The 17,400-nt window shown below is 41.9% G+C and overlaps 1 protein-coding gene across 5 annotated transcripts in view; it reads left to right on the top strand.

Moving 5' to 3' along the window:
* PALM2AKAP2 (PALM2 and AKAP2 fusion) overlaps positions 1 to 17,400 on the top strand; it is a 646,508-nt gene that overhangs the window by 355,379 nt on the left and 273,729 nt on the right. The window lies entirely within an intron of this gene.

Below are 17,400 nucleotides of genomic sequence, written 5' to 3'. Positions count from 1 at the left end.
TTTCCTTCTCTTGTGTTTTCTGCCTAGAGAAGTTCCTTTAGCATTTGTTGTAAAGCTGGTTTAGTGGTGCTGAATTCTCTTAGCTTTTGCTTGTCTGTAAAGCTTTTAATTTCTCCATCAAATCTGAATGAGATCCTTGCTATGTAGAGTAATGGTGGTTGTAGGTTCTTCTCTTTTATCACTTTAAATATGTCCTGCCACTCCCTTCTGGCTTGCAGAGTTTCTGCTGAAAGATCAGCGTTAACCTTATGGGGATTCCCTTGTGTGTTATTTGTTGTTTTTCCCTTGCTGCTTTTAATATTTTTTCTTTGTATTTAATTTTTGATAGCTTGATTAATATGTGTCTTGGTGCGTTTCTCCTTGGATTTATCCTGTATGGGACTCTCTGTGCTTCCTGGACTTGATTAACTATTTCCTTTCCCATATTAGGGGAGTTTTCAACTATAATCTCTTCAAATATTTTCTCAGCCCCTTTCTTTTTCTCTTCTTCTTCTGGGACCCCTAAAATTTGAATGTTGGTGCATTTATTGTTGTCCCAGAGATCTCTGAGAATGTGCGCAATTCTTTTCATTCTTTTTTCTTTATTCTGCTCTGCAGTAGTTATTTCCGCTATTTTATCTTCCAGGTCACTTATCCGTTCTTCTGCCTCATTTATTCTGCTATTGATCCCTTGTAGAGAATTTTTAATTTCATTTATTGTTTTGTTCATCACTGTTTGTTTGCTCTTTAAGTTCTTCTAGGTCCTTGTTAAACATTTCGCATTTTCTCCATTCTCTTTCCAAGATTTTGGATCATCTTTACTATCATTATTCTGAATTCTTTTTCAGGTAGACTGCCTAGTTCCTCTTCATTTGTTAGGTCTGGTGGTTTTTACCTTGCTCCTTCATCTGCTGTGTGTTTGTCTGTTTTCTCATTTTGCTTAACTTACTGTGTTTGGGGCCTCCTTTTCGCAGGCTGCAAGTTCGTAGTTTCCATTGTTTTTGGTGTCTCTCCCTGGTGGCTAAGGTTGGTAGTGGGTTGTGTAGGTTTCCTGGTGGAGGGGTCTAGTGCCTGTGTTCTGGTGGATGAGGCTGGATCTTGTCTTTCTGGTGGGCAGGTCCACGTCTGGTGGTGTGTTTTGGGGTGTCTGTGGCCTTATTATGATTTTAGGCAGCCTCTGTGCTAATGGATGGGGTTGTGTTCCTGTCTTGCTAGTTGTTTGGCATAGGGTGTCCAGCACTGTAGCTTGCTGGTCCTTGAGCGGAGCTTGGTCTTGGCGTTGAGTTGGAGATCTCTGGGAGATTTTCGCCGTTTGATATTACATGGAGCTGGGAGGTCTCTTGTGGACCAGTGTCCTGAATTTGGCTCTCCCACCTCAGTGGCACAGCCCTGAGGCCTGGCTGGAGCACCAGGAGCCTATCCTCCACATGGCTCAGAATAAAAGGTAGAAAAAGAAAGAAAGAAGAAAATAAAATAAAGTTATTAATGTAAAAAATAAAAAATAATTATTAAGTAAATAAAATTTTTAAGTAAAAAAAAAAAAAAAACCAGACAGACAGAACCCTAGGAGAAATGGTAAAAGCAAAGCTATATAGACAAAATCACACATAGAAGCATACACATACACACTGAGCAAAAGAGAAAAAGGGAAAAAATATATATATATATCGTTGCTCCCAAAGTCCACCTCCTCAGTTTGGGATGATTCATTGTCTATTCAGGTATTGCACAGATGCAGGGTACATCAAGTTGATTGTGGAGATTTAATCCGCTGCTCCTGAGGCTGCTGGGAGAGATTTCCCTTTCTCTTCTTTGTTGGCACAGCTCCTGGGGTTCAGCTTTGGATTTGGCCCCGCCTCTGCGTGTAGGTCGCCTGAGGGCGTCTGTTCTTCGCTCAGACAGGACGGTGTTAAAGGAGCAGCTGCTTCGGGGGCTCTGGCTCACTCAGGCCAGGGGGAGGGAGGGGTATGTATTGAGGCGCGCCGTGCGTCTTCCCGGGGAAGTTGTCCCTGGATCACGGGACCCTGGCAGTGGCTGGCTGCACAGGCTCCTGGGAGGGGAGGTGGGGATAGTGACCTGTGCTCGCACACAGGCTTCTTGGTGGCGGCAGCAACCTTAGCATCCTATGCCCGTCTCTGGGGTGCGCGCTGATAGCCGAGGCTTGCGCCCGTCTCTGGAGCTCCTTTAAGCGGCGCTCTTAATCCCCTCTCCTCGTGCACCAGGAAACAAAGTGGGAAGAAAAAGTCTCCTGTCTCTTCTGCAGCTCCAGACTTTTTCCCGGACTCCCTCCTGGCTAGCCGTGGTGCACTAATCCCCTTCATGCTGTGATCACGCCGCCAACCCCAGTCCTCTCCCTGGGATCCGATCTCCGAAGCCCGAGCCTCAGCTCCCAGCCTCCGCCCACCCCAGCGGGTAAGCAGACGAGCCTCTCGGGCTGGTGAGAGCTGGTCGGCACCGATCCTCTGTGCGAGAATCTCTCCGCTTTGCCCTCTGCACCCCTGTTGCTGCGCTCTCCTCCGTGGCTCCGAAGCTTCCCCCCTCCGCCACCCGCAGTCTCCGCCCACAAAGGGGCTCCTAGTGTGTGGAAACCTTTCCTCCTTCACGGCTCCCTCCCACTGGTGCAGGTCTCTTCACTATTCTTTTGTCTCTGTTTTTTCTTTTTTCTTTTGCCCTACCCAGGTACGTGGGGAGTTTCTTGCCTTTTGGGAGGTCTGAGGTCTTCTGCCAGCGTTCAGTAGGTGTTCTGTAGGAGTTGTTCCACATGTAGATGTATTTCTGATATATTTGTGGGGAGGAAGGTGATCGTGTCTTACTCTTCTGCCATCTTGAAGCTCCTCCTGACATGGTATTAATAGCCAGAGATCTTGAATGTTGCCCCAGACTGCAGCTATAACTCTGGAGGATACTGACCAAGGAAAGCAAAGTTCCACTTGATTCTGAGGCAGACTTAGTGAAATCCCAACCTGCCTGCCTGCCTGCCTGCCCTCCATGCCGCTCTCATGGCAGATCTCTGGTTAAGGCCAGTGTGGCTGGAGTACAAAGTGAGGAGGAGGAGAAGGGACAAGATGAGGGGCAAGAGAAAGGCAGGCAGTGGACCATGGATGGACTTGCTTTGATTTTATTCCAAGTGATAAAGGAAGTCATTGGATGGTTTATAAGATGCCATCTTATTTAACCAATTATTTGCTATTTGGTTTTTCTTTGATGTTACATGTAGCTCTGTACTGAATATTCTTTACAAAAATCTTTGAACATATTGAAGGTAATTTTCTCTGGATAAACTCTTTCTGATAAAGTCGATCAAAACTTCTGAAATAGCCTTCTGGAAAGACAATTTATAATTCCAATAGAGTCATACTTTTATAATTATTAGTTATAATTCTGACAGAGATTAAGGAGAGGGTCTTTTTTTCCCACACCCTCCCCAACACAGAACACGTGATATTTTAAAATATACTTGTTGGGGGGGGGTAGAATACCTTTCACAGGTGGAAGTGACACCTCAGTGCTTAATTTGCATTTCTTTGGTTATTAATAATGTTGAAAATTTTCCCTATATTTTGTTCTTTTTTTCTATATTGAAGTGTTTATATTTTTCTTTATAAATTATATTGATTTATAAGAACCCTTTATTTATGACAGGTCTTAGCCTTTTGACATATATGTTGCAAATATTTTTTTCCCAGATTGCCACTTTTCTTTGAGTTGTTATGTATGGTTGGTACCATAAAAACCAAAGTTTTAGTGTTTTGTAATGAAATTTATCAGTTTTGTTCTTTGTGGTTTCTTTCTATACTTTATGTTTTTGAAGTCCTTTCCCATCCTAAAGTCGGAGAGTCACTCTATTTTCTCATGTTTTCAGTTTTTACATTGCTTGAGTCCATCCAGAAGTTATCTTGGTGGATGGAATATTTTGTACTTTTAAACCATGGAGAATGGCAACAACAGCAGAAGGAATAGACCCTCTTTCATTATGGACAAATGGGCACAACTTAGCTATGGGATAACTCTTAACATTAACAGTGCAAGGAAAAGAGGTACAAATTTGATTACTTCTAAAAAACTGATGGAGTCATAATAGACTTCTGTTCATAAGGTAAAAAATTATCATTTTTTAAACCTGAAAACACAGAGTAATAGTCTGTGGTGAGGACAGATCACCCGAGTATGTTTTAAGAACAGCTTACAGTTATTAACAAGGTGGTAAATATTTTCTTTCACTTAAAATTCTTTAGGGTCACTAAAAATATAGCTAATAAGGGGGGAAAAACCATCAAAACTCTTATGAGTTTCTTGAATCTTATTTTCAAATCAGATTTATATCATTTAAAACACAGAGAAAATGTTTGGGGGAGGGCAGTTTGGCCCTATTAAAGTTTTAAGTGCTCAAATCCTTTGACCCAGCAGTTCTACTTCTGGAAATGTATCCTATGGATGTTGTCACGAAAGTACATGTACGTAGAGGAAGATTCTTTGTAGCCCTGTTTATAATAGCAAGTAAAACACTGGGAACCGCCTAAATAATCTATCAGCAGCAGACCTGTAAAGTAAGTTAAGGGTTATCTGTGAACTACCATGTGGCAGTTACAGAGAGTGAAGGGGGACTCCATGTGAAAAATGGCATAGAAAAATCTCAGAGATGCATCACTAGGTAAGAAGAAAGTAAGCTGAAAAGCAGGAAGTCTATAGTATGATTGCTTTTACGTAAAGAATAAAAGATCCATATGGATAATAGGTTGGTATATTCATATTTTTTCCCAAGTAGGATACATATAAGACCTAAAGAAAAGAAATTGATGGGGGTGGGGTGAAGGGAGATTCAGCTGTTCATTTTACTTCTTTGTGTAGTGTCTGAATTTTCCTACCATACACATCTATTAGTTTGATTTATATTATATTTTTAAATGCTGTGTTTATCTGGGTGATATAGATATTCTCTCCTGGTGTTGGCACCTAAAGAAACAAACAAAAACGTGATTGGCCAAAGTTCTAAAAGGTGTGTCTGTCTCTGGAATTATGTTAATCTTTTGGAGTTCGGGGTCCTTTGTTGTTAGCAAAATGCTGCACATCCTGTTCTCTTTCTATTTTTGCCATGCTCAGGTTCGCCCCAGCCCCTCTACTGTCCTGTGGGCTGCTGCTCTGAGACCTGCAAGGAGCCAATGGGAAAGCTGCTTATTGCAAGGTCCAGGCAGTGTCCCGTTCCTGCTTCCTGCCGAGGGACCTTGCCTCTAGGCCTTGCAGCATCTTTCCTAGGATTGGACCATCAACTTAGTGGACACCTCTGCTCCTTACTCTTCCTGTCATCTAATTTTAGGGAGATATATTCTGTTATCGAGGAGACTGGATTTCGAGAGTTTTCTCCACTTATGAGCCCAACATGGTAAATTGAGAGCTTTCCCAGCTGCTGCCTCATTGGAAGTAGTCCCTCTGCAATGAAAAGTCCAAATGGGAGAGAAATATTTTGCATTTTCTCTCCTTATCATATCATTTAGTCACCTGGAAATGTCTTCCCTGGAAATTGAAGTAAACGAATATATTGGTTTACCAGGCATTGATGAAGGTTCCAACCCAGCCTCGACCTATTCCTTTGGGATTGGGAAATGCTCCTGGATTTTGTAAGAGGCCTCTTGTTTTAAGAGTGGAGGGGTTTGACACCAGAGTGTTTTGCATTTTCAACAGCTCATTTGTTCTGGGAAGTTTGGGCACTCGAAGGTGAAGGTGGCAAGGTAATGTTTCATGTGTCCTGTACGGAGTTCACTCAAAGCTAAAGAAATCTTAACAGCCAGAGCACATCTCTATCCATGATAAAGTGCTCTGGAGTCAGACTGTCTCAGTTTCAACCCCTACTTGGCTACTTCTTGGCTCATGACCTTGAACAAATTTACTCACCCTAGACTAGACTTGAGTATTCTTATCCATAAAATCAGGAATATTAAAGGTACCTACCTCAAAGTGTTCTGAGGATTAACTGAAGGGGAATCCTTAGAACAATGCCTGGCCCATAGCGAGTAGTCAGTAAACTTAGTTGCTATTATTGTTATTATTGTTATCATCATTTTTTTAATTTATTTTTTACAGATGTATAGTTGATTTACAATATTGTGTTAGTTTCAGGTGTACGGCAAAGTGATACAGATATATCTATATCTATCTATGTATATCTTTTTCAGATTCTTTTCCATTATAGGTTATTACAAAATATTGAGTATAGTTCCTTGTGCTATACAGTAGGTCCTTGTTTTTATCTATTTTATATATAGTAGTGTGTATATGTAACTCCCAAATTCCTAATTTATTCCTCCCCCCACCTTCCCCCTTTGGTAACCATAAGTTTGTTTTCTATGTGCGTCTGCTTCTGTTTTGTATAGATTCACTTGTATTATTTTTTAGATTCCACATATAATTGAGTCATATAGTATTTGTTTTTCTCTGGCTGACTTACTTCACTTAGTATGATATTCTCTAGATCCATCCATGTTGCTGCAAAGGGCAATATTTCATTCTTTTTTTTTAATATCTTTCTTGGAGTGTAATTGCTTTACAAAGTTGTGTTAGTTTCTGCTGTACAACAAAGTGAATCAGCTATACATGTACATATATCCCCATATCCCCTCCCTCTTTAGCCTCCCTCCCACCCTCCCTACCCCATCCCTCTAGATCATCAAAAAGCGTCGAGATGATCTCCCTGGGCTATGCAGCAACTTCCCACTAGTTATCTATTTTACATTTGGTAGTGTATATATATCAGTGCTACTCCCTCACTTCGTCCCACTTCCCCTTCCCCACTGTGTCCTCAAGTTCGTTGTCTATGTCTGCGTCTTTATTCCTGCCCTGCCACTAGTTTCATCAGTACTGTTTTTTTAGATTCCATATATATGTGTTAGCATACGGTATTTGTTTTTCTCTTTCTGACTTACTTCACTGTGTATGACAGACCCTAGGTCCATCCACCTCACTACAAATAACTCAATTTCATTTCTTTTTATGGCTAATATTCCATTGTATATATGTGCCACATCTTCTTTATCCATTCGTCTGTCGATGGATACTTAGGTTGCTTCCATGTCCTGGCTACTGTAAATAGTGCTGCAGTGACCATTGTGGTACATGACTCTTTTTGAATTATGGTTTTCTCAGGGTATATGCCCAGTAGTGGGATTGCTGGGCCATATGGTAGTTCTATTTTTAGTTTTTTAAGGAACCTCCATACTGTTCTCCATAGTGTCTGTATCAATTTACATTCCCACCAACAGTGCAAGAGGGTTCCCTTTTCTCCACACCCTCTCTAGCATTTATTGTTTGTAGATTTTTGATGACGGCTATTCTGACCAGTGTGAGGGGATACCTCATTGTGGTTTTGACTAGCATTTCTCTAAAGATTAGTGATGTTGAGCATCTTTTCATGTTTCTGTTGGCCATCTGTATGTCTTATTTGGAGAAATGTTTATTTAAATCTTCTGCCCATTTTTTGATTGGGTTGTTTTTTTGATATTGAGTTGTATGAGCTTTTCATATATTTTGGATATTAACCCCTTGTCAGCCACATCATCTGCAAATATTTTCTCGCATTTTGTAGGTTGTCTAGCACATGAAGTTGCTCTCCTTAGCACTGCAGAATCCTGGAGATAGGCGGAACCATAGAGCGAAGCTGGTCCAACTTGCTCGTATTACGTGCCGAATCTAAGGCCCAGAATCAATAAGGGACTAGTCTGAGTCACTGAGGGGTTAGTGGCAGAGCACCCATATGAAGGCACGTGTCCTGAGTCCCAGTTCAGTGCTCCTGTGGCTTCATGAGGGGAATATCACAACTCGTTGAGGGTGGTGAAAGGGAGACTACCTTCTGCAGGTGAATCTGATTATGTAATTTCTGACATTTGGGACTTCCTCAGAGCTCTCAACCATTCTCCTTGTACAGACAGTGCTCATTTTTTTCACCATAGTGGGCTTATCAGTATGGTACCAAGAAGCAGATCTTACTTTCTGATGAGAGCTGTATCAGACTACTTTCCTTCTTGATCTCCAGAGAAGACCGCTAAAGGGAAGCACTCCTAGCAAACAGTTTGATATTATAACCATTAAAGCAAAAATGTAGCTATATGTTTAAACAATTATTTAAAGAGCAACAGTGTGGGCAGACCATAAAAATAGCCTTAAGATATAATTCATATGGATTATAAAGTATCTACTAAAGACTTTAAGCTGAAACTCTCCTGTGTTATGCATTTGACTTGGCAGTAACAGACTAGCAATATTAACTGTTAGGTGTAATTAGTAACAGTTTTACATCCAAGCTCTATGTGGTGTTTCTTAAGATTTTAGGTGTTATATTATCCTTTCAAAAACCAGTCATGAAGTTTGAACTAATCAGTGTCTTCTTTTCCTATTTAAAATTCTTTCTGTTGACTTTATAATTTCTGTTAAAAACAATACAAAGTCCTCACACGGGGCACCAAAAAACAAACAAACAAAAACAAACAAACAAACAAACAAAAAAAATACAAAGCAAGCACTTCCCTCCTTTACCAAAAGCTGGCAAGCTCAAGGCCAAGTAGTCAGGTGAATAAAAGAGAATTTACCTACGTGGAGATGCTGATCTAAACTAAGCAATGAGGAATGAATATAGCTGTAGAATTCTCTGCTCCACGTGGTGATGTTGAGAGTTGGGTGGGTGCGTGGCGAGGCAGAATAGTGTGATTACAGGAAATCTAATTTACTTGTCCTTTTGACCAAGCTTTTTTTTTTTTTTTTTTTTTTTTTTTGCTGTACGCGGGCCTCTCACTGTTGTGACCTCTCCCGTTGCGGAGCACAGGCTCCGGACGCGCAGGCTCAGCGGCCATGGCTGACGGGCCCAGCCGCTCCGTGGCATGTGGGATCTTCCCAGACCGGGGCACAAACCCGCGTCCCCTGCATCGGCAGGCGGACTCTCAACCACTGCGCCACCAGGGAAGCCCTTGACCAAGCTTTTTAAACTGACTCTAGATTCTGTTACTTAGTTTTGTAAGATCAGAAAACTACATATGAACTTAAAACTTTTTAGTACACTCAACTACAAACCCAAGTGCCAGTTTATTTATAGTGGATGACATTGCAGGGAGCTTAACGAGTGTTATCTCTCCATTTAGGTAACTACTTTCAAAGCCTGAATATAATCAAAATCATAATGGGTGACCTTGAAGTCAGAGCCAGGAGAGAGGGTCTTAATATCTAATGGCATTGAGATCAGATAACTGATCTCTAATGGGGATGTGTCTTGCTGAGCAAATACAGCATTCAAGTTAGCTGGACAGGCAGTTGGACTAAGCTGAGTGGGCACCTCTTTATTGTTTTATACCTGGTCACTCAAGTTCTCAGTTTTCAGACTGACCGTCTTCCTTTTGTTTCCTCAGACATATAAATGGCATTGGTTCTACAGCAGCATTAAACTGGAGAGAAGAGGGAGTCTGCCTAAAGCTGCACCAGGGTGGACATGGGCTTCCTAACTACTTCTAATACCTGTCTTCCCATCATACTTATTAGCCGCCTTCGAACAGTGTCCTCCATTCTATATGGTGGCTCCTATCTACACTAAGAGTTTACAGTATCATAATGTTGCAATACTTCCAGAAAATACTTGCCAGGATAATACGTAATTCGCAGAAAGATGATGAAAGTGGCTTGCTAGGCCTCCCAGATCGTGGAAGGATCTGGAAATCTTCCTAATGGATTGAGGTCACTTCATTCCAGATGTCTCTTGAGGCACATTCCCCCTGAATAGTTTGCTACTGTCAGCTCGTTATGCTTTCCCTGGAATTTCTATTTCCCCCAGCCTTTCTCCCCAGAGTGAGCTTTCCATGATTCTTTCCCAGAATGAGATTTCTCAACTCTTGTCTTCTGTGCAAAGCCATAAAGGTTTATTCCATATGGGCTGACATCTTTAACAGAAAGATACTTCTGGTTTTGTGGACTGACGGCTAATGTGTTTTCAGTGAGGTATTTTACTGCCATTGAAATCATGAGTGCAGATTCATGATGCATTTGAATGAGGGATCTGGACAGACAGGAACATGATGGGAGGAGAACAAGTATCTCATTCAAAGATTCTTACTGAGTGTCTGTTACGTGTCTCTACCATGCAACAGTCTAGACTTTGGAGATGCATGAGCCAATATCCTTGTCCTCAAGATGTCCATAGTTTGGTAGAGGGAGAAGATGTGTAAACAGTTAAGTGCATAAAGTCCTAAAGTGCTCAAGGTACTAATGTAGAAAGATCCACAGCCCATGAAGGGAAGAAAGAAGGAAGGGGTGATGAAATATCTTTGGAGGGAGCAGAGAAGTCCTCTCTACTTGTCAGAACTCTTTGAGCTGCAAGTGAGAGAAACACCACTCAAACTAGCTTAAGCAGAAGGGAGGTTATGAGTGTATATAATTTAGGAAGCCCACGGATGGTTCTGGCTTCATGCATAACTAGATCTGGGACTCAAACAATCTCACTTGGATCCTCCTTTCTCTGTCTTCCAGCTCTGCTTCTCTCTGTGGGTTAACCTTTCTCCAGCATGGATGTGTTTCTTCCATGTGGCTTGGGAAAATTGCCACTCAGATAGACATCATCCCAGCTTAACCTTAGTGAAAAGGGAGCTTTTCTCTCCCAGTATTCATGTGTCTATTCCTAGAAATGTCTCTTCTTGGTTCTGCTTTGGTCCTTTAGCTGCTCCTTGGACCAGTCCGTACTGCAATGAGATAAGGTAGTTTGATTGTCCTAACCTGTATCACACACAAGTCCTGGTGGCAGGAATGAGCTGGACTATATGTGACTAATCATAACTGGCATTTCCACCACCATTTATAGTGAGGGTATGTGGGTCCTCTGATGGAAGAAAGACTGGGCAGGTGGTTGCTCAAGCTTTATGGATATTTAAGCTGTGTTGTCAAAGAGAAAAAGGTTTTCATTAGATGAAGGAGTGAGGGAAATCCATTATTGTTAGAGGAAGCAGTAAGAGCAAAACCAGGACGGCATGAACCCACCTGAGATCAGGACACTTCAGATCATGTGTTGAGGTTGGAGCATATGATTAGGGGGGTCATGGCTTGAGATGAAACTGTGAGATACGGAGGGCCCTCTTGGCCATGGGAAGGAACTTAACTATTTGCACTGTAGGCGATGAGAGACATTTCTGGGATTTTAGGCCAGGGATGGAAGCAGTCAGATTTCCATTTTAGGATATCACTAAAGCACAGGGTGACTTACTCAGAGCCAAGCCTCAGAGGCAGGAAGGATAGTGAGGAAACCACTGCAGTAATCCAGGTGGAAAGAGAGTATGAACAGTTCAGCGCTATAGCATGAGAAAGATACTCATGTAGAGTAGTCTACGTGGGGGGGTGGGAAGATAAAGGAGGGAATGTTAAGGTTGTAATAAAGGTTCTAGTGGGGACGTAGAAGGCGTGGAAAATGACGAGCAGTATCATCAGGACTTGGTCTTTTAAGACAGTGGAGTGTCTAGAATAAATCAGATTTCCAACTTAGGTCATGTCATTTTCTGAGATGAGGAATACAGAAGGAACAGGTGTGAGAGTAGGGGAGGAGGGATGGCCGAGAGGATGACTCAAGGGTTAGGTTTGAGGCACTGGACATGAACATTTGGCAGTTGGATAGGGGAACCTGGAGCTCAAAGGAGAGATCTAGGCTGAAAATATAGATCTGCTAGTTATCTATACTGATATTGTATAGGTTGTATAGTTGATGAGAGTAAAGAAAATCATGTGGGCTGAATGTCTACATTTAGACATTTGAGAAGGAGTGAGAAGAGAACCCAAGAGCTAGTGGTTTTGCCTTGATTAAGGGAAGGAGAAGTCTGGGAAGCAGCAAGCTCGCCAGGTGAGGCCTGGACCAAGCAAGCAAGCATCAGGAAGCCAATGGTGGCCCCCTCGAACTTGCTGTACTATGGCTCATATCTCACTCTGTACACAGGCTGATTGCACATCTTACCTCTTGTCCAGTCAGGAGTGATTTCAAGACCTAACTCCATCACTGTGGAAGGGGACATAAAGGATCCCACGATAGCCATAGCCTTAGCCTTGTGGCAGGGCTAAGCCCAGAGTCTTCATCAGATAGAACACAGATGAGAACATGCTGATACTGATGCCTGGTTGCATATGTTTTTGTTTTTGTTTTTGCGGTACGCGGGCCTCTCACCGCTGTGGCCTCTCCCGTTGCGGAGCACAGGCTCCGGACGCGCAGGCTCAGCGGCCACGGCCCACCGGCCCAGCCGCTCCGCGGCACGCGGGATCCTCCCAGACCGGGGCACGAACCCGCGTCCCCTGCATCGGCAGGCGGACTCTCAACCACTGCGCCACCAGGGAAGCCCTTGGTTGCATATGTTAACAACTCTTTGATTTCTACCTTCAACCCAATATGAAGTTTCCTCAGGGAAGATGTGAATACAGAATAAGTGGGAAAGCACCACTTTCCCCCTGTTGCCCGTTCCTGCACCAGCACTCTCTGTGTGGCTCAGAGCCAAGATACCATATTGCCCCACCTTCTAGATCTTATTAGACCTGAGCCTCATCAACTCTATTTGTATTTGTCCTTTTCTTCCCAATCTGAGTGGAACAGCTCTGAGCTAGGATGGGCTTGTTAGTTCATCCATCCCCACCATACCCCAGGTGAATGTTGCATCCTCCTAAGACATTTTTAAAATGTATTTTTTACTGAGGTATAGTTGATTTACAATGTAATGTTAATTTCTGGTGTACAGCAAAGTGATTCAGAGAGATATATATATATATATATTCTTTTTCATATTCTTTTCCATGATGGTTTATCACAGGATATTGAGTATATTTCCCTGTGCTATACAGTAGGACCTTGTTGTCTATCCATTCTATGTAGAATAGTTTGCATCTGCTAACCCCGAACTCCCCCACCCCCCCATCGTGGCAATGCATCCCTCCCCCATTACCCCTCCCCCCGGCAACCACAAGTCTTTGCTCTATGTCTGTGCATCTGTTTCTGCTTGGTAAATAAGTGCATTTGTGTCATATTTTAGATTCCACACATAAGTGATATCATATCGTATTTGTCTTTCTGACCACTTAGTACGATAATCTCTAGATCCATCCATGTTTCTGCAAATGGCATTATTTTATTCTTTTTTATGGCTGAGTAGTATTCTATTGTGTATATGTATATATATATATATTCCATTGTATATATACAGACACAGCACATCTTCTTTATCTATTCATCTGTCAGTAGACATTTAGATTGTTTCCATGTCTTGGCTATTGTAAGTAGTGGTGCTGTGAACACTGGGGTGCATGTATCTTTTCAAATTATAGTTTTGTCTGGATACATGCCCAGGAGTGGGATTGCTGGATCATATGGTGATTCTATTTTTAGTTTTTTGAGAAACCTCCAGACTGTTTTCCATAGTGGCTGTACCAATTTACATTCCCACGAACAGTGTAGGACTTCTTTCTAAGACATGTAATGATCTTTTCATCCAGAGGTCAGCAAACTATGAAGATGGGCTAAATCTGGCCCCCACCTGTGTTTGTCAATGAAGGCTCATTAGAACACAGACACGCTCATTTATTTATAGATTGTCTACAGCTGTTTTTGTACTGCAGTGGCAGCATTGAGTAGTTGGAACAGAGACTGTATGTCCCACAAAACCTAGAATGTTTACTATCTGGCCATTTACAGGAAACGTATCCCAATTCCTATTAATCCATCCTATATACCAGTGCCAGATAATGTTCCTAAAATGCCATTTCACCGTATTACTCTCTTGCTTAGCACCCTACAATGAGGTTACATTGTCCGTGTAATAAAATCCAAGCTTCTTAGCCTGGCATCCAAGGCCCTCAGAGGTCTAGTCCTGGCCAGTCTTTTGAATCATCGATCTCTATTCCTAAAGGCAAGCCCTGCACCTGAGTTTTATTTCTCTCCTCGTTGTCCCTGGAATATGCAGTGTATTTCTGCCCTTACTCACACATTCCTTGGAATGTGCTGCCCATTAATCTGTATTGACCTAATTCCTACCTTAGTTAGTTCCTTAAAGAACTAACTTAAAACCTGCATCTTTCATGATCATATCTGTTCACAGTGACCACCAATGAGTCTACTCATATAAAGATTCCCTGCTTGTACCATCTGGTGATATTTCTTCTGTTCAAAGCATGGTTCACCAATATGATGGAGGGCAATGTGCAGAGTGAGAACTTTATATGAACAAAGGCTCAGAGGTGGGAAAGCCTAGGAAGGATTTGCAAATGACCAGATCTGTAATTAGAACATTGTCTTTGTACATTCAGTCTTCTCTAATGAAATACCATAGACTGGGTGGCTTATAAACAACCGAAATTTTTTTCTCACAGTTCTAAGAAGTCTTAGAAGTCTAAGATCAAGGCACCCACCGATTTGGTGTCTAGTGGGGGCCTGCACCTGGTTCACAGGCAGCTGTCTTGCTGTTGTGTCCTCACACTGTGGAAGGGGTGAAAGAGCTCTCTGGGGTCTCTTTATGAGAGCACTGATCTCATTCATGAGCTCCACCCTCATGACCTAATCACCTCCCAAAAGTCCCACCTCCTAATACCATTATCACCTTGAGGATTAAGTTTCAAAATACGAATTTTGGGGAGAACACAAACATTCAGTCTGTAGCACACACAGCACTCAGTTAACATGGATGGAATTATTGAGTCATCAGCATCTTGTACCCGTGATATACTATGTTTTTCTTTGATTCTTTTTTAAAAAATTAATGCTGCGTTGGGTCTTCGTTGCTGCACGCGAGCTTTCTCTAGTTGCAGCGAGTGGGGGCTACTCTTCGTTGTGGTGTGTGGGCGTCTCATTGCAGTGGCTTCTCTTGTTGCAGAGCATGGGCTCTAGGCGTGCAGGCTTCAGTAGTTGTGGCACGCAGGCCCAGTAATTGTGGCTCCTGGGCTCTAGGGCACAGGCTCAGTAGTTGTGGCACATGGGCTTAGTTGCTTCTCGGCATGTGGGATCTTCCTGGACCAGGGCTCAAACCCGTGTCCCCTGCATTGGCAGGCAGATTCTTAACCACTGTGCCACCAAGGAAGTCCCCGACATACTATGTCTTGATTCTGGATTTAAATATAGGACAACTCCGTACCTTGATAGACTGTGGGAATGAAAGATAAAGTCCAGTAAACCTACTGTTGAGAAATTCTAGAATAAAGAGATAGTGGCTGGTTCTGGAGGTCCTTGCTTTGTCCTTGGTACCTTTTAAAATTTTTATTTATTTTTTTATTGAAGAATAGTTGATTTACAATGTTGTTACAATCTCTGCTATACAGCAGAGTGATTCAATTATAGGCATATAGACATTCATTTTTTTAATATTCTTTTCCATCATGGTTTATCATGGGATATTGAATATAGTTCTCTGTGCCATACAGTAGGACCTTGTTGTTTATCCATTCTATATATAATAGTTTGCATCTGCTAATTCCAAACTCCCAATACTTCCCTCCCCCACCTCCCTCCCCCTTGGCAACCACAAGTCTGTTCTCTATGTCTGTGAGTCTGTTTCTGTTTTGCAGATAAGTTCACTTGTGCCATATTTTAGATTCTACATATGTGTGATATCATATGGTGTTTGTCTTTCTCTTTCTGACTTACTTCACTTAGTATGATAATCTCTAGGGTCTACCCATGTTGCTGCAAATGGCATCATTTCATTCTTTTTTACGGCTGAGTAGTATTCCATCGTATATATGTACCATATCTTCTTTATCCATTCATCTGTTGATGGACATTTAGGTTGTTTCCACGTTTTGGCTATTGTGAATAGTGCGGCTATGAACTTAGGGGTGTGTATATCTTTTTGAATTATAGTTTTGTCTGGGTATGTGCCCAGGAGTAGGATTCATATGATAATTCTATTTTTAGTTTTCTGAGGAACCTCCAGACTGTTTTCCATAGTGGCTGCACTTACTTACATTCCTTTGAGTTGCTGGATAGGTGGGCTCTCCTCAGTGGTCCTCACTTTTCCCATCTGCTGCCATATATTGTGTGTTCTTGGACATCCTCTGCGATTAGCAGCATCAGTGATGCCCCGTGGATTGGAGTTCTTTGGTAAATAGTAAGTTCCTAAAATGTCCTCAGGCCTCACTTTGCCAGAGAGGTTATGTCCCTGACTTAGATATTATGTCCCAGTGGCTTGAGATTATAAGCTACTATTTCTTAAAAGTCTGTGCATTACACAGAAAAACTTGGTTATAACGTAAATTATTACTATGTTGATTTGTATAGCAGTGGTACGAGCACATCCCCAGAAACATAGCAACTACATAAAATAAAAGCTTCCCTTAACACAGAGCAGAACAACCAGGCTTTTACATTATTGTCTTCTCCAGGATTTGGCTGTTGTAGTGTAAAATGCCATTATGTCTTGTCCAACAAGTTTCCCTGCATATGTGAGTAAAGGGAAATAATCCATTGCAGTAAATGTCTCAAAAAACCACCCCCTTATGCACTTTGGAAACAAAACATTGAACAAGTAAGCTATCATAAGGGCAATCCTTTCTATTCTTCAATTAATCACTTTTATGTGATGTTTATTGTCTATATTGGAGATGTATAGAGAAGAAAAATAATAAGCATACACTCCAATGGAACAGTTATGCTCTGAATACAAGGGAAATACATCCCTTTAAAACCAGTTTCTAGGCATTGCCTAGAAGTAAACATGTGACAGTAAGTGTAATGGCAAATAATATTTATTGAGCATTTACTGTGTGCCAGGTCATTGTTCTAGGTCCTTTACATATATCATCTCATTTAATCCATGCCCCAGCCATATGGTTTAGGTACAATTCTTACCTCCTCTTTATGCGAGAGAAGACTTAGACCCAGGGAGGTAAAAGGATTCGTCAGAGGTCACACAAGTAGCAAATAGAAAAGCTGGGAGGTGGACCCAGGCAGACCAAGTCTAGACTTCACATTTACCATAACCTCAGCAAGCCCTCCCAACATGAAGTGCTCCCTCCAAGATGAACTTAAACAAAAATCACCCATCTAATTTGCATTGCTTGGTAGGTCCAACTGGATGATTTGTCCTATAAAATTTGAAATTGCATTGCATTATTTATATGTAGTATTTTGATAACAGGAATCTAACCCCAGAATTTCCCACTGTTTATTCTATCATCTTTGCAGTTGGAAACAACCTCTGTCTTCACAATTGAGACATTTTTATTCTTTGTCTCTGAATTAACACTGCACAGAACATGACTCTGTGTGTGTGTGCGTGCGTGTGTGTGTGCGTGTATGTGTGTGTGTGTGTGTGTGTGTGTGTGTGTGTGTGTGTAGAAGCTGCCTTTTCTTCTGGATTAAATTGTTGCAGCTTGGCTGAGTGAAGAGAATTTCTCCCACTCACCGAGCCCACAGCAGACATGTTAAGAGAAGGCTGCTGCTTA

The sequence above is a fragment of the Pseudorca crassidens genome, chromosome 7, assembly GCF_039906515.1.
Source record: "Pseudorca crassidens isolate mPseCra1 chromosome 7, mPseCra1.hap1, whole genome shotgun sequence".
Classification (NCBI taxonomy): Eukaryota; Metazoa; Chordata; class Mammalia; order Artiodactyla; family Delphinidae; genus Pseudorca; species Pseudorca crassidens.
Note: the sequence above shows the minus strand (reverse complement) of the source record. Positions and strands in the feature narration are given on the sequence as shown.